We start from the raw sequence: 24,336 nt of genomic DNA, 5'->3' as shown, positions 1-24,336 counted from the left end.
TGCTTTTCCGTTCAACCTGTAATTTCCCAACAGCTGTTACTCATTATTTCCTGCCCCAGCTCTTGTAATTGTTATATCTGACATGAGTTGCCGACCTTGCTTCGTCTAATGTAAGATTTAGGAGGGAAAGGTGGAAAGGAGGGAATTTTTTCAAGAGGAAAACTAGGAAATTTGGAGTAATTTTTTCTTAAATTAAGCGATTAATGAACGCATGCTTCCTCACTGCTGTTTTCATTGCAGTCTCAGGACACGGTGGCTTGCTTAGGCCTCTGCTTGGACTTAATCACATCCTTTTCATAGAAGTGGTGGCAGTGTGCTGCCCAAGGGCTGGCGGCGCACTTGTAAACCCGGGAAGGTCAGGTTGTGTTTTACTCCATATGGTCAAGAGCTCATTTATTTAATGACCGAACTGCACGTTGCTGATGCTATCATAATCGTGAGCATGTAACGTAAGGCTCCGCTTTGATCAACGTGATATGCCGGACCTGTGCACATACATTTATTTTTCAGACAGATGTAAAGGGAGGCCTTATTGTGGTGCCGCTTGGGTGCAAGTATGCACACGTGTGTTGGAGAGGTGAGGAGTTATAGTAATAGAATCCAGAATGAATTAATCTTCTGATACATTATTGATTTGCACTTGGCGATTTCTGGAAAAGTCTTCCAGGAGTTCTGTTTTTCATGCTTTGTCACATGCCTAAGTAAGCACTGCAGAGGTAAAGACATTTATCCTGTTTTCATTATGTATTACAGAGCTATTTCCTCTTTCCTTGCAGAGAATGTACACTTAAATCAGTTTCAGAAACTTGAATAAATGTTTGCTGTAAATCTATAATCAGGTGACTGATTGTTACTCAATACCTGTCAACTCAAACATTCCACATCAGGCTTATGTAAAATACTCCTTCAGGTGCACTGGTGTAAAGGTTTATCTTCAAATTTGACCTTTTGATTAATTCTGTTATTAGCATTTTCAGTAAGCTCTTATGAATTACACTGTAATGCTATGTTTGCCTGATGCATCTGATTAAAAAGTGTTTATTTTTACTTGCACACATCTCTTAACATTTAAAAATTGTCTCAGTCTCATTTTGTGCTATCTGATGCATGCATACACTTTCAATGGCAAGGGCTGCTGTGAAATGTTTTATTTGTGGGTAATTAAAATACTGTGATATTTTGGAGCTCCTGTTATTATGAAAGTTTATTCAACTAAATCAGGAGTTGTCACAAATAATTCACCTCCCCTGGATCACTACTAAGAATTATAAAGAAATGATGCAGGGTTACTCTATTATTCCCAGATTAGAGATGGCTGTTTGAAAAGGTATCATTTATCATGCGTTTCTCAATTATTGCAAATTATCTAAAAGGTCAATTATTGTCATGCTTTTTTCCTTTTGGAAGAAAACTGTACAAGATGATATTTCAAAGGTTTTTGATGTATTAGGACAAGAAACATGTCTACCAAAAGCACAAAAGTTTCAGTTTTATTATTTGGGACCAAGGGCATTTTGCTAATATAAATATATTTCTTTGAATAAAATCCAAAATATTCTGCACATGTCGCACAGGATAATATTGAAAGTGTCACCATTATGTCACATTTCCAATGACAAAGACAGTCAAATAAATCAAACCTCAACCCTCATGAATGCATCTCAATTCTATGCTGACATTTCTCTGATGGAAGGGGTGTCCTTGAACACCTGTTTACTGTACTGTACAGACACTGGACAAACCAATCAGTGACAACTGCAGAGATTTGAGGAGTTGGATTAGGACCACGCCTCCACTCTCCATTTTTAATGTGGCCAGGAACCAAGATCACATTTTTGGTTATCAGCACAATCTCCTTGTTTATGCAAGACCTCACTCCTAATAAAATATTTTCAATGGATTCACAAGACGATCACTTTTCAATGTGGCGATGATGACTTAAACCACATCAGCCTCATCAAAGAAGATAACTGCATTGAGTCACCAGGGACACCTTTCAAAGAATGAAATGTTTTAAAAGTCCTGGATCTCAGCAAAAGACATCCCTTCCAGTGCAGCATGGGTTCAAAAGCATGATGATGACTGGTCTGTGTCCAGTATCTGTCTGTCACTAGATTTTCGCTGTCATTGGCCAGGTATAACATGCCCACTGAGTTGTCCAGAGAACCATAGGAATATCAAGATTCTCAGTGCATACCAATTTTCCAGTGAACCCGGTGCACATGGACCACCCACAGGTATGGTTGGTTAACTGAATGCCATAAGAAAAGATTGAACAGATACAACTAAAATCAGAGAGGTGCCAAATACATCTACAGACCTAAGATACACAGCTCTAAATGACAGGTCAGAACAACTCAACTCACATTTAAGTGCAATTACACCAATTGGCAATATTAATATTAATCAACATTTACAATTGGATTAATTGCACTTAATTAGCTACTCTCATTTTCATCCAGTTTTAATGACACAACTTTGCTTTGAAAAACGCTGCGTGAGTTGTATAATCAGCTGTGTTCCCCTGAAATGAGTTCCTCTCTACTATTATTGGGCAGACAGAGAGATTCCCCTTTGTTTAATTAGCACTTAGGTGGTGCTGGTGCTGCTGGAAAAGTGAGAGTGCATACTGATATGAGGGGGAAGTAATTGGTAGATGAGCGGCCCACCAAGGTAACGAACTTTAAAACGTATTGTATTTATTTATCTAAGGCCGTTTCTGGCGCTGAACTTTCCAAATGACTGTCTCCAGTTTCTCTCTGTTCTTTTGAGACTGTCCAGAGCTGTGCCGCTGAGAGGTTGAAGCCGTAGCAACGCTGCTGGTCCAGCAAGTCCGGGGAGAGCGAGACGAGGGGAAAAAAAAAAAAGCCTCCCGTCTGAAGGTTTCCCACAGCTGTGAAAACACTGGCCTCTGGCTGTGGGGAGAGTTACTTCAAACAGCTGCTTCAGGTGACTGAACACCTTGAGTCCCATTCATCAAGCAGTGTTTACTCTGGCTGACAGGCCTGGCTCTCTAGGAGTAGAGACATAGCGCGCATGACTACTGTGAGAACCAAACGAGCCGGTCTCATGTGCAGTCGCCAGGTCAAAAGCTGGTCCCTGCTGAGCCCACATACCTTGATACCTTTTTACAGTAGGAGAAGAATATATCAGATGAGATGGCATTAGTTAATGTGTGTGTTTTTTTTTCTCTTGTATTAACTTGGGAGGCTCAATACGAAGCCCAGGAAAGCAGGGTTCTTGACAAAGCCTTGCCACCATTGGCCACAGTGTAACAACAGGCAACGTCTTCTCTCCGAAAGTGCGAGACACGGGTCCCAGCTGCTAAGATGGCTCCTGCGAAGTTCAAGAGAAGACAAAACACGACTGCCGCGGCGCAACCTGGAGGCTCACAGCCAGCGGAGGTCACCGATGATCTCACCGAGGTGGGTGTGGAAACGGAGCGAACTTCAAAAACGGGTCATGGGTTCAAGTCATCTCTCACATCCGATTTCTCACAGCTTGCCGTCCTGCCCTCGGTACTCCTGGCTTCTGTCCTGATAAGCCAACTCTTCCGCTCCTTCATATATATTTTACAAGGGTTTAGACGAAGGCTTTGTGTATTTGAGCACAAAGCCTCCAGCTCATATCGATGTGTGTAAGTCCACAGACCGCAGCTGAACACAGGACTATGAATGTGAAACCTACACCGGCTCTGAACTCTTGGCCCTTCAAGTCAGCCCTGTGCTGACATCTGAAAATACACCAAGGGCCATTCACATGTAGTCAGGATGTGAATACTTAGGAGTGCAGAGTATTTGATTACATGCCACTTAACATGGAATTACTGTGCCACTTAATTACAAGCTCTTTCCGTGTTTTTACGCGATAAAATATTTAACTCATCAAAACACCCCAAAATGTAATAAATGCATTGCTAAAATGTTGAAAAGATAAAGCATAACCCTGCACAACAGAAATAATATGGCTAAATGGGATTAAAAAAATCTCTGTGGGGCTGTTATGATTTCTTTAAGTGCTCATGACAATGTCTAATTTAGTATAACCTGCTTTCCCGCGGTGTGGAATCCCGTGTTGAAATGTGCGTCAGGGACGCAGCCGTTTGGGTGGAAGTGAACCTGAGGGAAGCAACGCAGCTTGGCCCCCAGGACACTATCCCGCGTGTTTAACTCTGTCATCTGCATCTGTAATAACAGAAGGGTCATTTGCTGTGATTATGGCCTCCTGCTTTATCTCGGGCCCCCGTATCTGATTTCCGCAGTGTCTTTAGCACCACCTTCACGTGCATGCGCCTTTTCCCGGTAACCCGCGACTCTCTGCCATCTCTCCTGCCTCAGAGGTTACTTTTAGATAACTCAGTCTGTTGCTGGCCATCTAATTTTGCAGCTGTGCTTTGCCTTTGCCCCCCCCCCCCAATATGTCTGCACTTTCAAAAACTGTTACCAATAAAAAGAAATAGAAAAGGCTTCAGGCAGTATAAAAAAGTGTGCGTGTGTGTGTGTGTGTGTGTGTGTGTGCATGGAACAGAATAATATTTATTCAACCTTTATATACATATAACTATTAAATATACTGTATGTACTGTATGTACCAATCTGTAAGAGTTGGTTTTAGGCTATGTGTATCAGCTTGAAAAAAGGACTGCAAATCGTTCTGCTCAGCAGTTGCATACAATAAGAAAAGCACTTCTCAGATTTAAGTATAATCCTGAACATGATTATAGAAATCTGACATTTACTTTGTTCCCAGACTTATTTAACCTGTCCCACTAGTGCCCTTGACAGTTTGAGAGAAGGCTTTTTTGTTGTCTGATAATGGCACATCAGTTTGGACCGAATTGAATTAAACTTGTAAAAACTGTCCATGGCCAGAAAATAAATAAACAAATGAATACATAGTGTCAATAAAAAGGAATGAATTCCAGATCCCCTGGCCCATACACACTTTGTATGAAAGACAGAGGGCCTTTCTATCTCGGTAATGTGCGGCAGAGTGATAACCTGGGTCTGATTAGATGGATCCACGTTCTTCTTTTCTGTGTCTGGTATCTCATTTGGATACCCTTCACAAAGTTGGACTGAAATCCTCTGGATAGCTCAATTGTACACCCCCCCCAAACCCCCACCTCTGGCCCGTCGTCTCCGTATGACAGGATCATTAAGAAGAGTGCTACCGCAAGAGCAATAAATCTGCTGCATAAAGGCATGTTGGAAAAAGCACGCGAAAAACAGCCATCCTGATTGCAACCTGGATCAAGCTGTTTGCCAGCGCATACATTTTCCCATACAACTGATGTATAATCAATTACCTCTTAATCAGACGGAATCTGTATTCTCACTTTTAGTACTATTGTTCATTGAATTTAAATAACTGTGGGAAAAAAAACAAACAAAAAATTCACAAGACTGATCATACAAAGGCATTTTTATAGAATTTCATGACTTTTTATCTTGTGTTCTTATATATTTTTATATTGAACAAAAAATTGATTTCTGGGGGAAGTCAGTTATGAACACAGCACTATTCCACAGTACAACTCAGAAAGTGCTCATGTATTTTAAGTCATTCAGCAGAAGACACAGTAAACATAAGCATGTATATATGTGTATGTGCGCAACCCTTTAGTTTCTGCTCAGAGCAGAAAGCCCTCTCGCGGTGCCGCCTGGCGATGCTCTATTGCGGCCTTCCCGCTGAGTTTGGGGGGGTGGTAGTGGGGGTCCCAGCCATCGGAGGTGGTCCAAACCAGAGCCCCCGGAGTGGCTGACCTGCAAAAGCTGCCTCCTTCCAGAAATTTCCCCTGATAAAGCAGAGCTCGGCTTCCTCTGCCTCAGACCCTTCCGCAGACTGCCTCCCAAGTGCTCCCCTCTCATTAAAATCCTGCCCTGGGACAGCCAGTGGGCCCGGCCAGCTCGGCTCTGGAGGAGAGGGGGGGGCGGTGAGAGGCGCTCTCCTGCAGGGCCCTCCCTGCATTGTTGATCTGCTGTGTAAATACTGTCCTGGAGCAAATGTGCTCTCACCTATCCTTTTGCATGTGGTGTGGATATTTCTAAATGTGAAGATGAAAAGGAAAGTATTTAGCTTTATCCAGAAAGTTTCACTTTAATCGAACCGGCTTTTTTTTTTTCTTGCATTGTTTATTTGTAATGGCTTTGAAATGAAACAGACGTTTTAGCTGGGCCTGTGTTGTGTTCATTGTTCATTGTGTGTGGGCACGTGTGTGTGTGTGTGTGTCTGTGTGTGTGTGTGTGTGCACTTGTGTGTGTCCGCATGTGTGTGTGCTCCTGTGCATGTATACGGAGTCGTCCACAGTCCACAGAAGCTGGCTGGATGTGATTGAAAATGATTGATGCAGACAGAAGCGGGAGAATCACAGACTGTCACAAGATAAATGAGTGGAGAGTGTAGGATGTGAACCGAGGCCGACTCTGCAGAGGTAGAATCAAAGAGTGAGCAACCTCTGACAACACACGCTCCACTGCACTGACCACCACCGATCTATACCACTGACACCCCTCCCAGTGAAGGCAGTCCCTGTGCAAAGAGCTCCATATGCGCTATTGACATGTCCACAAATATCCATCACTGCCTCTCTTTTTTAATTAAGCCTGAGAAAACTGCGAAACCGCGAACTCTTATAAGTACATACTGTAGGTTATGTTTGTTTTGTGTCTGCAAAGTCAAGATTGTTAGTTTTTTTTGTGGACGGGCGTCTAATGACAGAGCAGCGGGGGAGATTTAGTGTGCATGTGCAGTTTGCCTGGATATGCAGTTTCGCAAGTCTCCCATTTTCAAACAGGGAAGGATTTAGCATGGCAGAGTTGTGAACAAACCGTCCCTACAGCTCCATCCTGACTAAGGAGGCAAATTAACAGTCTACAACCCTCACTTGTGTTAACACATTTCTCTTTCTCAGGTTGGCTGCTGCCGCAGTGACATTTTCAAGAAGTTCATCCTCAGGTTGTCACCTGAACGTCTTTCTACCTGATTACCTAAGCTGAGAGCTCACACCTCTGTAAAATCCTCAGACGCAGTCGGTGAGAATCATTTGCTGTATCATTTGTGTGGCACCTTTGCAAACCTGATGGGGAACACCTAGCATCATTTCCAGTCCTCAGTCTGAGAGCCCATACGTCGCAGGAATAGTTCTCTGATCACCTATAAAAATGTTTAATTGATCAGCCAACATTCTTTTCTGAACATCCTTCCGAAGGTACTTTTTTCACTTGTAATGAAGTATTAAAAGTGTCTTCCATATGGCTGAATTTAGCCATCAATATTTCCTTCTTTGAATGCTTAATACACAGGTTTGATGTATTAATCTCAACTTTTAAAACATGAGGACTAGGAACATTGGGAGCTCTGAACTTCCAAATTCAACTCCACGACACACTGTCATTAAAAAGATCTTGCTTTATGTAATAAAATGCAAATCTATGTCATTCTCCTTGATACATTAAGATTGAGAGCCACATGTCATGTCTGTTGAGCCAAGTCACAATCTTGTCATATCTACAAACAGGATTAATGTGAAGTTTGATCACTATAAAATCACACAAAAGTGTTATGAGGCACAGTATAAAATGCTTCACTTCTTTTTAGCGGGCTGCTTTCATTGTGAAGAGCACCATCGGCAGACCCAGGGTATACAGCCCAAGCTGCTGGTGGACATCTCAAATATTTATGTTCCAGGTTGTAATGCCCTGAAAGATGTCCTGCAGGAAGAGCCTGGGGCTAGCACTAAATCCGGCCTCATGCTATTGCTCTTTAGCGTCACACACTGTCTCTGCTGATCCCCTTGTGAAGTGTACACTTAGAGTCAATTCTCTGGTGTTGTATCATTCTTAATCATTCAAGGGTGGGTTTCTATGTTTGTGGTGATGGCAGGGGAGGGGGGGGGGGGGGGGGGGGGGTGTTGAGGGAGGAGGCGTGGGGCTGGGAAACGGGTCAAAGGATGTGCAGATGTCCACAAACAAACACAATTTGCCAAAATCCAGAGAGGTTTTTGTTCCACACATTACATCCAACGTTTCCCTGTTACACTGCGCCTCCTTTGTGTTTAAAGTGATTTTTTTTCCCCAGAAAATATATAACTCTAAGAGAAAAAAAAAACTGTCCAGGCAAAACCAAAAATAAATCAATAAATAAACAAGCAAACGTTTGTACTAAATCATTTCAAGCTGCACATGGTGATTCACATCTCAGCATCACAGAGGAGCATGTTGAACTCTGTTTTTTGACCCTGTAATCTGCTGGCTTTCAGCCCCTACATATCTGAACTGCCCCATTAATACCTTAGCAGCTGTATGCAGTGAGAAATGGCCTGACAGCTGTGGGCCAGCATAATAACACAGCCATTTATTTCCAGGTGTACATTAGTAGACACAAAAACGGCACTGGGAACAGAGCACGCTGATTACTCTCCTGAGTCAATCAAAAGTATTTCATATCTGCTGCCAGAGAAATTTGGATAAACAAAAAATACAGTCATTGTCAATAATACACCCGGCATTAATTTTTCATCAACTGCTGCACATCGTTTTCCCATCTCTCTTTTTTAATTCAGCCTCATTGATATCGCAAAACTTCAAAAATCCCCAAAAGCTTTTTTCTCGGTTTATAATCGTTGCAGCATACAGTATTTATTTCCTCAAAGTGTATTAAATGTTCTCTTATCTGGCCTCCTTTCTAATGCAAGTTTTTTTTTTCATTTTGAAGCCATTTTAGTGCGCAAATACTATACCCATAAAATAATGATGGCTATACCTCTCACTTGTCTAAATACATAATCGCCCATGTATAAAATTCCCGGCTAATAAATGAAACATATACATGTTTTTCAGTGAGAGGAACATTTAGGGAGGTTAACGTTTCTCTGTGTGCTGCTCAGCTGAGGAGGTTGAGCAGCAGATGGACTGTGTCACATTCAGGCTCGGGGCCTATCTACGGGCCTCAGAATTTAATTAGTGACTTGGCCCAATCAGTGTTACAAAGCTAAGTGATGTGATCAAAGGATTAGGCACCCATCTGAAGCCACAACTGTCATACCTTTATTTTTTTATGTTGTGAAATCTGCAAGCACTTGGCCTGCAATGAAGGATTGTTCGGTTGAAGGAAACAGAAGGAAGCCTTAAAATGACATTAAATGACAAAGTGAAAATAATGCATATTTGGCTTTCCAATACAGGGACCTGACATGTTTTTTTGTCAAGTGGTAGGATTTAAATAAATAAATAACACACACACACACACACAAACCAAGTGGCCTGTTTCTGCATACAAAAGTGAACAAGTATATTTATTTATGTTATAGAATATAATTTTATTTTACATATTATTTATTTATTTTCTCTATTCTTTATGCTCTGTGAAAAATAGGCAATTTAGTATTTACTTTAGTGCCTGGTTTGCATTAAGGTCTAGTAACAGATTGAAATAGCGTATGGTCATAAACCCTTCTCAAAATTGGCATAGTGTCCTCTTTGAATTAATAATCATGTTGATGATATATTTTTTTTTTTTTTACGAACACGGACAATCAAATCTACTCTCATAGACGCTTTGGGCTAAAGTGTCAGAGATGTCAGCGGCAAGCCTTTTTGTTGATGTGGATTGTGCAGAGAGACGAGGCAGGGATAAGTTGCAAATGGTGCGCGTATCAATTTCTCCGTTAAAGAAGTAGCCAGTGAAATACTGTGCCATTTGGAATCTTCTCTCCGGCTCCACGTCTGGGACACACAATTACATCTGCCTAAGATTTGATATCATTTCAAAGTGCTCCCCCTTTAACAAATGCAATTTCCAACTGTGGAAGTATTCACGGCAGAACAAGAAAATAAAGTAGTAAATAGCAGGAGGAAAACATATTTTTGATGCAAATTGAATGATGAGACTATTTACACTGCGCGCTACCTTATTTACCTAGCCGCTGGAAGGACGTGTAACCCCAGCGCTGTTTCTTCTTTATGTTAGACAAAGGTAGCAGATGAGATAGCCGAGCTCAGGAGGGGGGCCCTGCGTCTCCTTGCATTTGATCAATGAACTCAATTACAGCCCCTTCCCGGGGACTTTCGCCCCGCTCTCTCGGATGATGCATCGCGCGCGCCGCACCTGACACATCTCCCAAAATCTCTTCAATAAATAAGAGAGGGAGCCGAGGAGCACCAAAGCTTTTCTTTCCCCCTCTCCCCTAACAGCTCCTCCGCAGTCCCGGCTGATTTCTCCTCGCTAGGCTAGCCGCTAATACATTCCCAGCTCCCATGCATTATTAATGCTCACCGCTCTCCAAGGTGGCAGTGACAAATAGGGAGCAAAATTCACTGACTAGCGGTGAATGTACTTTTTAGTCATGCTTGAGTTTTTCCCAGTCCATTCTGCGTGGTGGAGAGTTCTCTCTCCCCTTCTTCCCCTCGGTTCCTCCTTTTTCCCCCCTCTCGTTCGCTGTCCGTGGTAGACGTCGCAGAATGGATTTTGAAGAAGCACTCAAACTTACCCGTGGAAAGAAAAAAAAAAATTTACGAGTAAAGACTTGCCTCCAGAGACCCATGTGGGAGAGTGGTGCACTGGGAAAAAAAAGGGAGCTTTGATGTTTTAGTCTGAAAGAGCTTTTCCTTCTCATGCCTTCTCAATCGTCCCCAGTTGAGCCCTACTTTAGCTTGATGTCAAATATGTTTTAGTTCCTTTTTCATAATAGGAAACAATGATCTGCCGGAATATACTGGAGTGGAAGTCACAATGACCATGTAGGACTGGAGAGTACAAGTGGAGGGTATCAAAGAGACACCTCTCCAGGCTGTGGAGTTCACAGCTCCCCTCAAGGGACAAGATCCCGGGAAATTAACCCAGATTCTGCACAGTCCTTCGGTTTAACCAGCCTCTGATCCCTACCTGGAAGTGACAGCTGGGATGGTCACTGGGATAAAAAAGCGCGTTACCACAAAGAGTTTGTTTCACAGCAAATCAGAGCCCATATATTTTATCAGATACTGGATGGAAGGGGAAGAGATTGGGGGAGACCCACCCATGAGCAGACCACACTCATTGTAGAGTATGAGGAGGACATAATAGAGGGAGATATAGTGGAGAATACATGTTGCACTGTCCACATATTCAATAGATTTCGCCTTTTACACAGCTTACTCATAAGCAAAACCAGATTTGAAACATGCCAGCTGAATGCGCACTGACATGCCAGTGGAGCCTTGCTAAAAGCTGATCCTGCATTGTAATGGTTAAGCCACTGTTTTCCTGCCACTTTCAGGGATTTCAGTGTTTGTGTTGCTTCAGTTGAATTTGGTAATTACAGAGCAGGCGGGGCCCGGTGCCGTTTAGTGACGGGCGGATGAGGTTCTGTCTCACCGAATCCACGCGTCTCGCTCTCTGAGTGCGAAGCAACACACCCGCTTCCACTGCTGGTCCCCTGTCGATCAATTAAAAACACGCTTTGGTGAAATAATTAGCTGACATTTGCTCTTATTAAACAGATGTTTCTATAGCTTCTGCTAGTAAAACATAAGAGGCATAAAATCGTACTTCCACATGTTTGTCTGAAAGGAGATATTTGTTGTATTTCAAAGTTAAGTGCAAAGTTAAGTACATGAGCACATTAAAGCAAATGTAAGAGGTGGGTCAATATTTAAAAGTTATGAATGTTAATCAAGAGAATTAACTGCAGTTGATAGTGAGTGGAGGGCAAATGAGAGTAATTATATCAATACAGAAAAAAAGTGTTTTTAAGTGAGTTGAGTATAAATATGGCCTTGGAAGTCATTACAGCCTAAAAATAATCTTAAAATACTCATTTTCCAAATAGTGATAATACTAGGCCCTCTGTATTTTGTCTTCAGGGCATCTGTACAATTCAGCTATATACAAGGTAACTGATTGTGATTCAGCTGCTTGATCAAAACAGATATTTTCACTTGGTTACTTCTGGATGTTTTGAAGACTCCTGGAGTTTGGAATATTGATTGTACCCCACTTAGAAAAGCAGAACAAACATGGTATGGAGGGGGACTGTGTTATAATAATCTCAGCGCACACTGCTACCTTCAGTATGCCTCATCAGCTTTCTCACATTCCCTAAGCAATGAATACATCCAAATTCCAAATGTGATGTCTTCAACATGGAAATGAGAGTTTTGGAGAAACGCACGCTGCTTAATATTAGACGGCTTGTCAGGATTAGAGCAACAGGGACTATGAAATCTATTCCTGATGAGGTGACTAGCTCCTCTCAGCTCTGCTGGTTTACCGCTTTCCCCCCCATCCCGTTACCGTGCCCCGCTTCAGTGAAACGGTTTAGACCCTTTGAAGTAGAACTCCACTTTAAATAAATGCCTCACTGCTATCTACAAGCCCAACTTATGTTTCAGCTAAATTGGTTGCTTTCATTAGAATCAGGTGAAGGGCCTTTGAGTTCCAGACGAGAGTGGCTTTCAGCCGCGGCGCAGCTCAGATGTTGGGCGCTTGTGAGCGGAACAGCAGCAGGTGTGAAAGGTTTAACTGTTTCCAGCACAGATGCCAGGCGTAATCCCTCAGGTATTTTAATCAACTTTTTTTTTCTCTTCCTAACCCTCCTCAAACCAGTGTTCAGTAAAGCCCTCTGCTCACAATTTCAGCTTTGAAGAATCCAAGCTGCTGAGAAATATTGTAAACTGCAAAGGCTTTAGTATTCATAATCAGAATTTGGAGTTCATAATCTTATAATTTCTCTCAAATTGGATTTCTATGTAACAGCACTTGTTATTAATGTCTTGTAATGAAAAAAAATCTTAATTAGATTAGGTTTGACTTAATTTTTATTTGCAGCATAAAAACATGCTCATGTAGTTGTGAAATATCTATTTGAATATGCATGTATTGAGCCTGAATAAATGAAAAAAAAAAGACAATAGAAAAAGAACCTTCCTCTAATGATGATCTGAATGAAAGACAAAGAATACCGGCACAATTAGCAGAATATTCTGATTCTAATATTATCTTCACTTTAACCTAATTTGCACATAGGTGTGTAGACAGTATTGCTCAGCTCATTTACCATTAGATAGTTACACAGGATAATTCTGTCCACATAATTAAAGAATGCTGAAAATACCTTCTACTGTTCTGACTTACCTTTTCCTTGCTGTAAACCCAGGATTTCTTCAAAACATAAAAAAGTGTGTCTTCGGGTTATTTCTTTCACTACGATCACACAATCACATGATCTCCGTGTTCAGGTTGAGGCTTCCGATTAGCCCGAGGTTTTTTCCGATTTAAGTGTGGAGGCTCGGCCTGAATTCGCCGTGTCTCCCCTGTCCCACGTAAAGCGAAGTGACAGGCCAATTTGCATCGCAGGCCCCGAACCCATGATGAGCGCGGCCACACATGCTCCTGCTAATGAATTTACTGCCATTACTGTTGTTTCATTTCAATTTATCCTGTGGAAATTTGGTCTCAGAAGCAAGGATGTAGCTTTATGTTCGAGCGCATAATATTAAATAAAGGCACACTTCGTTCCCCTGTCCACTTTGGTTGTTTGTCACTTTACATCTACGTCTGAGCAAGCAAGGCCGCGGGGTCAGGTGTAAGATTGAACGCAGTAAGAAATCACAATGACCTATGTGACTAAGGGGACGAGCACTAAGAATAACAACCAAAAAGGTACGGATTGAAATTCCTAAAGCACACGGCGAGCAAAATAATCAGGTCGAGCCTGGGAGGGTTCTTGTAAGGAGACAGAAAAGAAAGGACTATCCAGAATATGTCAGTTCCTCTCGAGCTGTCCATCCAACAGCAGATCAATAGACTTCCCAAACACGGGACGCCGCGGCTCTCCAGCAGGGAAACAGGCGGTTGCGCATAAGTCCAGGCGGTAGCGCCGGTCCGTCACGGCATGTCACCGAAATAAAATGAGTTGTCTGCGTGCAGATCGATGACTGACGAAACGCCGGGTTACTGAGAAGAAAAAAAGAACCAGTCCAACATGGTTTCCCAAAGTTATTACCTCCACTTCTGTCAAAAATCAGGCCTTGATACATTGCATGCGTTTTTTTTTTTTTTCTTGCATGTTGCACTGGAGGAAACGCAAACTTGGGGTTAGGGGATGAATAATGGGGTTTGGTGTTTGTGTTTTGTCTTGATTGAAAAGTGCTTACTGGACAGACCTCTGCCTATAAAAGGAAGAGAGGACTAAGGTTTTCCTTTCGTGCGGAGAAGTGGTTGAGAAGGACGAGTTACAATACCTGCCTCAGACAACATGACTAACACAAAAAGCATAGTCCAAAATGTAAGTGTGATCAGATTTGGATTTTTAAGGATTAATTTTGCATTTTGGCTTCTGACAAGGCAACTCTACCATGATCATCAGATTCAAACAGCCCAAAACAATTGGTAATTTTTGAAATATTGTATCACAAAGATGCCAGACCTTTTTGTGAGGAAAGAAACAATTATTGGCCTTGGGTGTGAATTTGCCTCTGGAGCCACTTCTCTCACAACCTGCTGTTGTTATGTTGTTTTGTATATAAGCTCTGAACACAATTTTACTTTTAGGCAATTAGGAGGTCTGAATATATGAATTGTTATTGGAAAAAGAAAAAAAATGCTGTTGCTCTGTGCAGTGTTCATAGATTAAAAAAAACATGTTTCATGTATTTTTTGCTAGACGTACATTTTGTGCACTATCAATCCTTCAGTTAAATTATGTAAATCAAGATTATTAATATATTAAAATTTGATGGCTGTGTGTATATACATATAGTCAAAAAGGGTCAATGCACAATGGCATTGTTAATGTTTTGTTTTAAATCTCAGGTAATGTATAAGGCAAAGGTATTTTGTGTGAAATGATCTCATCACCAAATTCCTACCCATTAAATTACATACCAGGCGGATGTCAGGTATGAAGTTAATGGACAATGGAAATTTTAATTTTCAGAAGGTGTAAATGAATAAGAATATCTGGACAGTATTATCGCTCAAAGATGTTATATTAAATTTTAATATATTAAATTGATAAGGAACACCTCTAAAATAAATTATGCAGGGCATATTAAGAAGTAAATATAGAATTATTTCAATAAATTCAAATGATTTGATGAGGTTTTTATATTCAAAGCAACATGCTCCCTAAACCTCTCAACTTGAAGTCAACATGTTTTGACATATTCATCGTTGGAGGGTTCAAGTTGCACTCAAACTCATACACCTCAGGTTTGGATTTATTATTTATATACAACAGTGTTACCCACAATAGCTGTCAGATTAATTCTTCCATGAACCTTTGCTATAGGCTACTGTAAATCAAAAAAACGGACAAGGGTGCGGAGTCCTGGGTTTACAGTTCCAGTATTGCTGGAGTTAATCGGTTGCATCTATTGCAAATACTGTGAATTAATAAAATAAATAGAATTTGCATCAGTTAATTAATCTTTTTCGGCTTCTCCGAAGACATGTTTATTCTCATACATTCAGTTTTGTACATTGTTTATGAATCTGCTGTTTGCTTATTTTTGATGAAGCAATGGAATTTGACATACCATACAATATAAAATAACTATTAAAAAACAGCTTGCAGTTCCCATGTGGCTTCATGTGTTCGATTTGTAATCACTGTAGAATATGTTCCTTGTTCCAAAGATGTATCCTTGGATGAGGTATGGTATGCACACGAAAAACATTTAATTTTCATTGTGTGTTTTTTTTTCACTCAGAACATAAAAATCCAACATTCTTGGTGAAAGAGGCATCACACCTCTTTTTGTCTATTTGTTACTCTGTGATCAAGGACAGGAGTGCCACGAGCACTACTCCAGGAACTGTGCATCTAACTGTCTTTTTGTGTTATTCACAGGGCACACACATTTGTGACAGGTGCCAGTCCATGACAACATGAATGATGTCACTCAACCAGTCGCCCAAGATGTTTTTAGCAGTAAACTCTGCGACAGGACATTTGTGGTTGCATTTACTGTCAGTGGAAATGTGAAATATGGGCTCAAGGACTGAAGGAGTGAAATATCACTCAAGGACTGACCCATTTAGGCGATATACTTCCTCTGGATCATTTTTAGTTAAATTGATCTTTAGAACAAAATTTGACTTCGTTTTTTCCATTTCAAATGTGTACCTGTGGTGCAATAAGACAGAAGATGTTCAATCTATGTTCTGTGTTCTGTCTGTGAGGGCCCTGCATGTGGCATTATGTTTCTAGCATCTTCTACGAAAGCTAGCAGATGCTTACATCCCACTTCTAAGCACTTCAGAAAATGACTTTTTGTTTTTTATATATATTTTTTGTGAGAAAAATATGTAAATTTATGATCATTCCTCCTGAAGTACAAATGGACAGGGGGAAGTGAATGCTCAATAACAAGGATATATAATCTGTTTAATCTGTATATATCTGTATAATCTGTGCACGTCATGAAATGTGACTAGTTAGCTTGCTAACAGTACCTCATTCTCTTACAGAATATTATTCATTCCATACAGCAACCAGTACACAAAATGCACGCATACATTACAATACTCATTACACAGTAAGACAGTGCATTTATATATCTTAGATACAATTTTATATTTTGTGTATATCATGTTATACATGGAGATAGATGAGTACACCCAAAACTGTTTTGTTTCGGACCACATATTTTATTTTCCAATATATGCACATACCTGTAGATGGGGAGCAGATGAATGCATGTGATTTGTGTCCAGTGTCATATTCTTTGCTCCAAATCCAGAATGGGTGAGGGTGTCTATAGCATCAGTGATTGTTTCATCATCAGGAGACAGGCAAGACAAGAAATTTTTCACATACTGTATTTGAATGTCAATAGCCCCCTTTGCGGGGATTCATGTCAAAGGTCCCATTACCTGGATACAGGACAGAAGCTAAAGATCTCAAAGGTGGGCTTGTGCATTTCAGCTGCGTGCAGATTTGCTCTCAGTGTGGGCCCCAGATCTCCATGCTGTCAGTAAAATGAGCGCTTAACCTAATGGAACTTGCTGCGGACTTTCCCTGATAAAATCCCAAATGATGAACTTGGCAGCATGGGCAACCTGCAGCTCCGCCTGTGCTAATCCTTTCCTGTTTACAAGGGGGACGGCTGTCGGTAACAGGCGTCTGGAGCCCTGTCTGTCCCTGGCGCGGGTGGACCGAGCGCTCCATTCCTGCTGTAGGAAGTCCTACATATTCAGCCTTATGACAGACTCTGGTCGTGTTCGTGTTCACTGTGCTGGCCCCTGCCAAGCTCTCTCTTGCTGCATTTCTAAGCCTTGTCCAGCCAGCAAGTCACTCTTTGTGAGAGCAGGGATTTGTGAGGTTGTTTGAGCCTTTGAAAGTGAAGACAATTGACTCTAATTTCAGCGGTGTGTCAGCTTCGAGCGTACATTTAATGTATAGAATATAGGCTGATTTCTATACACGTTGCCCGTTGATTTTACTGATCCTATATCATGCTGCGTTGTGTCTTTTCCATAGACTGAATTCCTCATGAAAGGACTGGATGTTTAGATGTCAGTGTGATGTGGATTTTACTGCTTATTTGAAATGGTAAATGATAATTGGTACCACCATCCAACATGAGGGTGGCTGTTTCTGTTTAGATTTGTAACATGATTGTGGCCCTGCAAAAATGGAAGCTGTACGTGAGTTTCACAACCCCTCGTGAGTTTGTAATTCTATTGTGATTCAATTCTGAAGATGTCAAAGTTCTTCATAGGAACAGGCTGCTGATTAAATACATTGCTAAAGAAATAGAGTGCAGGTATTATCCTTATTAAATTTATAAAATGTGCATGCATTTATTATACTAATATATTTAAATGACACAGTCAAATTTTCTAAACCAAAGAACATAATACTGTACATCGTTTTGTGAGGATGGAGCTTGGGGAGTTCTCTGCCTGGACACAGAACACAGGGACAAGGGATTAATAGCAACTTCAATATAAATTCAACTTGAATCAAGGACTTTGAGAAAATTCAAAAAGCAAGCAAGTGATCCTTACTGGGAACTTTACAGTCCAGCTTTCGGACTTTTTAGCATCTATCATACGATAAATCAATTTTTTTCCGTCTCTCTTTTGGTGAAACAGATTCCCTTCAGTGAGCGATCCTCCTACACATGAGAGATCAATTTGTCTTGGAGACAGGAATCTATATTTTTCTCATTGCAGGTATCGTGTCCCCCCCCCCCATGTAAAGCTGAATCAGCTTTTAGCCCAGACCGCTCTGACCTCCGAGGTTTCTCCCCCGCACTAACTGTCCTCCTGTCCTCTCCAATTTGCAGAGCCTGAGCCCCGGCTGCCGGGGGACCCCATGGCCATCTCCAAAGGTGTTTCATCACACTACAGTAAATGTGAAAAACTGATGCACTCAAAATGGCTCAAAAAACTCACTTGATATCAACAGGGGAGTGGACAGGGGCATTTACAACACATTTCTCTCCTGCCGTTGTCTACCTCCGGCAGAAGAAGACTGTGGAGGTCCCCGGAGGCTCAGGGCGATCAATACTACACAGGAGTTAAATTAGACCTCAAGTCAAGCACACATCTACCTTGGCTGCGATAAGTCAGACCTAAAATCCCCTGAAAATTTACTTTTTCCACTAAGTTAACCAATAACTGGATGAAATGAGAGGGAAAAGAGCAGCTGTCTTGCCTGTTTCTTATCTTTTTTTTCACAAATACCCTCCATGCAAACACAAACGAATGCTATTTATTCCCTATAAAATCATTTAAGCATAAATTAAATGCACAATTAGCATGCATCCGTGAAAGTACAAAGCGACACACAGCAACTGCATTATTTTGTGTTGAGAGTTGAGGTTATATAAATGTGTCGTAGACTTAAGTACCCTGCTGAGGGTTTGTATAAACGTTTATTTTGCTCATTTGAATGCAGTAATTCTCTTATGCTTTATTGACTGGATTATTTAATTCACAAAGTACAACAATACTTTAATATCGACACATTTTTTGCAGATTAAATATTTGAAAGGACAATTGCAATACAGTATATTCAGATACTTTGCTCAGGCAAAGCAATAGCCTTTTCACCTCCACAGTGCAACGACAAGAATCAGTAACATGACACCGAACCGTTTCTCTCAGTGTGTCACCTCTATAGACCCGCATAAACTCTGTTCCTCGATTTCATCACACCTGCTCCTCTAAGCACTGCCACTGAAACGTGAAGCAGGTAGAGCCTGCGCCAGATGTCTGCCTCCTCAATTGAATTTGGGTCAGGAAATGCGTGCTCTCTCGGATCAATAGGCCGCACTCAACGCAGCTGACACCCTACACCTGATACACATCCAACCTGGCTGGGGACCAATTACACATACCTGAGGGAATTCTCTCAGCCCCGTATCTCAAGTGATATCTCCTAGGATTACAGGTACTTAGAGCTCATTATGTCTGCTCTATTACCTGCCAATCGCCGGCCCTAATGTTTGCACAACAACCGGTCTACCTTTCCCAGCCTCTCAATGCACTCATTGTGGCAGCACACTCCGTGCTCAGGCAAAGGTAAGCCGATAGTCCGTGCAGACACGTGCTGCCGGCTGCCGGCTGCTGGCGCGGAGAGGCCAGATAACAGAATCGTCACGGACAGCGTTACAAGTTCCTGTGCTTTACTCCCTTCGTTGCTGTAACTTGACACAAATGGAGGATTTAATTGTGCTGTTAAGGTTCTAAGAGGAGAAACACACAGTGATTTGCTCTGAGCCTCCCTCTCAGGGATTAGGGAGCACCTCCCTTTCTAAATCACTCTTGTGGTGCACCCGTACTTTCTCTCAGAGGCAGACCTGAGACCGCCAGCGCAGTTTCCCCAACACGCTTTGGTGCTACCTGTGGCGCTTCCGAGAAACGGCGCGCAGATGCGAGTGTTTATAACATCTGCACTCGACCGCTCAAGCGTGCATCATGAGAGACCTAATGTAGTTTTCTTTCACCAAATGGGCTTTTTTTCCGTATGCTTTGTTGCATTTAGCTGGCCTGGCTGCCAATCTGCTCACTCGCGTTAACCTTTTTGGCCAATGGCTTGCTTAGCTCCAATGCCAATTCCTCGTGTTTGCTTAGGGCACCTCTGTTCCTTTCAGCACTCCTATTCACTCCGCTGACTTTGGTATGTTTTTTGCTCATTGTATATGTTAATATAGGAATTTAGAACACTAAAAAAGCAAGTATGCAAACAGTCCTGGATATTTATGATATTCGTTCATGCCAGAACAAAACTGAGCCCATAGACAACTCAGTAGAAGGTACTTCCTAAATGCAACTCCTACCTTTAGGGCTGCACTAAACATGTAACTGTCTGTAGCCTTAACATTGTAAAGCAGAAATTAAAGGAGTAAAAAGATTAATATTATATTAATAATATGACAGTATGACCACTGTAGCCTTTTAATAATTGTAGCTGTAATGATTTCCAATCACCAATGAGAAACCAATGACGGATATCTTATTCCTTTAGAAGTGACTTATTGCATTGAGATAAACTAGCGGGCAGTAATTTCTTTGGTTCTGGCTTAAATTTCCATTTCTGCATTCATGTTTGCATGAGAGACATGACAAACAATACCAAAATAAGCAATTTCACTGTCACCCAGGTGGCAGGATTCCCTAAGGTAATTTTATTGAAAAACAGCAACCTGTTATGAATAATTATCTCCCAACCACAGCCACCTGGCCCGGGCTTAAAAATAGACAGGGAACATTGGTAGCGATGATTAGTTATTACACTGGGAGACCACATAACTGTAGACCACCTGATTTCCATCCAGTCGCTCTACCTTCCTCCCATCCGGCCCCTTCTCACTCTATCAATAGCCAGGCACCTGCTTCCTGCCATTAGAAACCGAGAGGCGGCACCTGTAAGTGCTTACATCACACACCAATATCCCAAATCATCTCTAAAGTTGAAGAGGAGCATTATGCCCTTAATGGGACTTCACAGTTGTGTTAGCTTCTGGGCCACTTTCCAAGAGAGCGCATTCCAAAAGCACCGACAGGGGAGGGTGTAGTACAGGATGTAAGGACTGCAGAGCGAGACTCGCGACGGATGCTTCTGCTTTTCTTTTTTTTTTTTTCAGCAAAGAGTGAAAAGCATCGAGGAGTCAAGGATGGAAGGGCGTCTGATTAATGCCAATGCTATGGGATTCGCTCTGTTTATGGGTTTCGCATTTAAGCGTTATTGATTCGATTCTGAGGGAAAAATGGTTCCTCTTTCCAGCGGCTGGTTTGGGGTCAAATCCGTGCGGTGGGAAGAAGAATGGGGCTTCACCATAGGGGGTGGGGAACTGGTCAAGCAAGAAATGGAGACATTCCTCTGCTGGTCACAGTGGCGTTAGGTTAATGCTGGTGTAAAACGTGCTTTTACCAGCAATCGAATGTGACATGTTGCCACATGGTCTGCCACTCAGGACTCCATCATACCATTCCAGCTGCCAAAAAAACAAGTGGGACTAACATGTGAGGTTGGTGATAAGCCCTCCTGGCTTCCGCAAGGCTCTCCCATGCACTGAAGTCAAAGATTTGGAAGGTCAAATGAAGTGGCAGTGTAGGAGACACAGAGGTAAAGTTCTGGTTTGAAAAGAGAATGTGCACAGTGTTGCGCTATATTACAGGCTCCGCTACCTTATTGTGTTTTACCCATATGATGCAAATTACTGAGGGCTGTGGTCACCGTTGGCTAATCTGGGACAGTTACATTTCCGATTGCATTTGTGGTCACCCTGAGGATGCATACTGAGCATTTTCAGGCTAAAAGCTCGAGGGACACATAGCGATGAGTGATACTAAGCAGACAGAGTGATGGGCATGAAGGGAATCACTCCCCAACATTTACTGCGCCGCAAAAGCTAACAACAGCACGGTACATCCACATTCATTCAAAACCAATCACGGTGTTACTTTACCATTTACTACAGGATTTTCTCATTCAGACCAATGCACCGACCATCATTTGTGATGCAAAGTGACAATTATGCAGTATCATTCATGCTGTTTACCAAGCCTTGTCCAATTTAAATGTAAACAAAAGGAACGTGATTTTTACATGCTAGGCAATACTACCACCAAAATAAGGTGAGGGTACAGTTGAAATGCATGATTTGAAACATATTCACATATACTTCCAGACTGGAAAAAAAAAAGCTCCATTTAACATCAGGTGTGACAGGATAGCGCTCAGTGAGCAGACTTGAGTCTTTTCAGTTTCTGTAATTTAAAAAAAAAGGTGCCACTGCCATATGACAGTAATTAACAGCTGACAAAAATATCCCTGCTTTAGCTGGAGGTGGGAAATCACAAAGCCATGTTATTTTATCATTCATTTACTGTTTGCTGTCTTTAACTTGGGAAGACTGGAGACCTTAGGTACAAACGTAATAAGGCCCCATACTGTTCCGTGGAATATATGTACCACATACAAATAAACCCTTAAGTCACTTTCACACAGGTTTGCTCTCACCCCCGTCAGGCTGTGACTCAGTGAGCTATTAATCCCATCCTTAGAATCACAATTTAAATGATCAGACCTTAAACCTGAAAGATATCATTTACTGGTCGGTGGCAGGAGGCAGACGTTTGTGCTGCACTGATGTTTGCCCTTGTGTTGTGGACAGAAACAGGGTCGCCCATCATTAAAATGCAATTATTTGTAGGAAAATAAACATTTAGCAGTTGAATATTTTTGAATCACTTGCGTGCTTAGAAGAAACCCCTATCCAAGGCAGCTTACAGTGCTTACATTTGACATATGATCTATTTATATAGCAATTCAGGTTAATCACTTTGCTCAAAGGCACAACATCAGTGCCACAGCCAGGATTTAAACCCGCAACGTTCTCATTCAGGTTCAGTTGTAGTAATAATAATGAAGGATCAAATTTGAGTAACATACTCTTAGGATTCAAAGAAACAATGATAAAAATGAACTGCAAATATTAAGGGTCTACTGGAAAATGTACATTAGCTGGTGTTGCCTTTACAATTCATCCAATCGGAACTTCATCTGATCCTTAAATGTACTTGCTTTTCCATCTGTAGAGTCACGTCTGGTTTTATACAAACGTTTACCTGAGGATCCCTCTTGCTTGTTGCCTACGTTTCCAAAGCGCAGTGCTCTGTTAACCTTGCCATTGTTTTTCCACGCTGGAAGAAAGAAAACAAAGGTTCATCGCCGAGCCTCCCAGACTCCTTGGGGGGTTCGCAGAACACGGATTTGTCATTCGCATGTTTGTTCTTTAATAAAATCAAAGCCGGCAGAAGGCTTGTCGCGGGGACGCAGGCCCCTTTGTCGGAATCTTGATTTACTCCATGCTCTGATCTCGCTAACATTAATCGAGGGAATAGGTGCCATTAGGCCTGCATATTTAAAACCACCTAAATGCGAGTAGCAGGTGGCGCACAATGCGTCTTGTTGTTATTAGTTCACACAGTCAAGATGGCAGATTTCATAATGCTTTCAAATGGCACATAACAGGAAAGCCTCCCAGGACTGCCAAGAACAATTTTGCTGTGAGCCAGAGTGGCAGAGAAGCTCTACCTTGTACCTTTTGCTTAAAACACTTCCTTAAAAGCCTGGCTGGGGAGATCTTATCGAACAGATATCACCTCACTGTTGGAGCCAAGCTCCATATGGCTGCTGGTGTTTCGCTGCGTGCAGCTGTAAAAAAAATTACCGTAGCTTATTGATTCTGCAGAGGGACAGTGAAGTCATTTATGTCACTGAAATATTCATGAGTGTAAATGAATAGGTTGCTGTGTATATTATTTCACTTTTTTATATGAAATTCAAAATATCTATTTTGTTGTTTTAATTTATAATCATACTGTAAAAGCCTCTGCCTTGAGCTTGGGTTAGAGAAAGAAAAATGCATTTTTGTGGCTACTGATGGCTGGGCTTGTAAGTAAAAGGTTTGTCATACCTTCCATGCTGGAAAATTGAAAAATGTAAAAGAGCCACTGATGAACACCACGGTGTGTCTCTAACTCACCCAGAATCAAGGCACAGACGCCAGACCACTGATGCTACCAACCTTCATCCCTGCATTTGTGATGAAATCTAACGCTTGGAAGAGAAAACTGGACAGACCACCTGTGCCGTGAACAGTTCACTTGCAAAATAATGAAGAAAGCAAATCTGGAGAGCAAAAAAGAAACAAGTGCTACTTAGAAATGAGCTTTGACACTCACAGGCGTGCGTGCACACACACACACACACACACACACACACACACACAGAGAGAAACTGGGAAAGCTAAGGGCCATGTTGGAGAAAAGAACCAGCAACATCTGCAGTCTCCGTTGTTGATAGCATGTTTGCCAGCTTGGAGACAGATCACA

Source organism: Megalops cyprinoides, chromosome 11, assembly GCF_013368585.1.
Source record: "Megalops cyprinoides isolate fMegCyp1 chromosome 11, fMegCyp1.pri, whole genome shotgun sequence".
Taxonomy (NCBI): Eukaryota; Metazoa; Chordata; class Actinopteri; order Elopiformes; family Megalopidae; genus Megalops; species Megalops cyprinoides.
The sequence above is the reverse complement of the archived record's forward strand: the minus strand, read 5'-3'. Positions refer to the sequence as shown.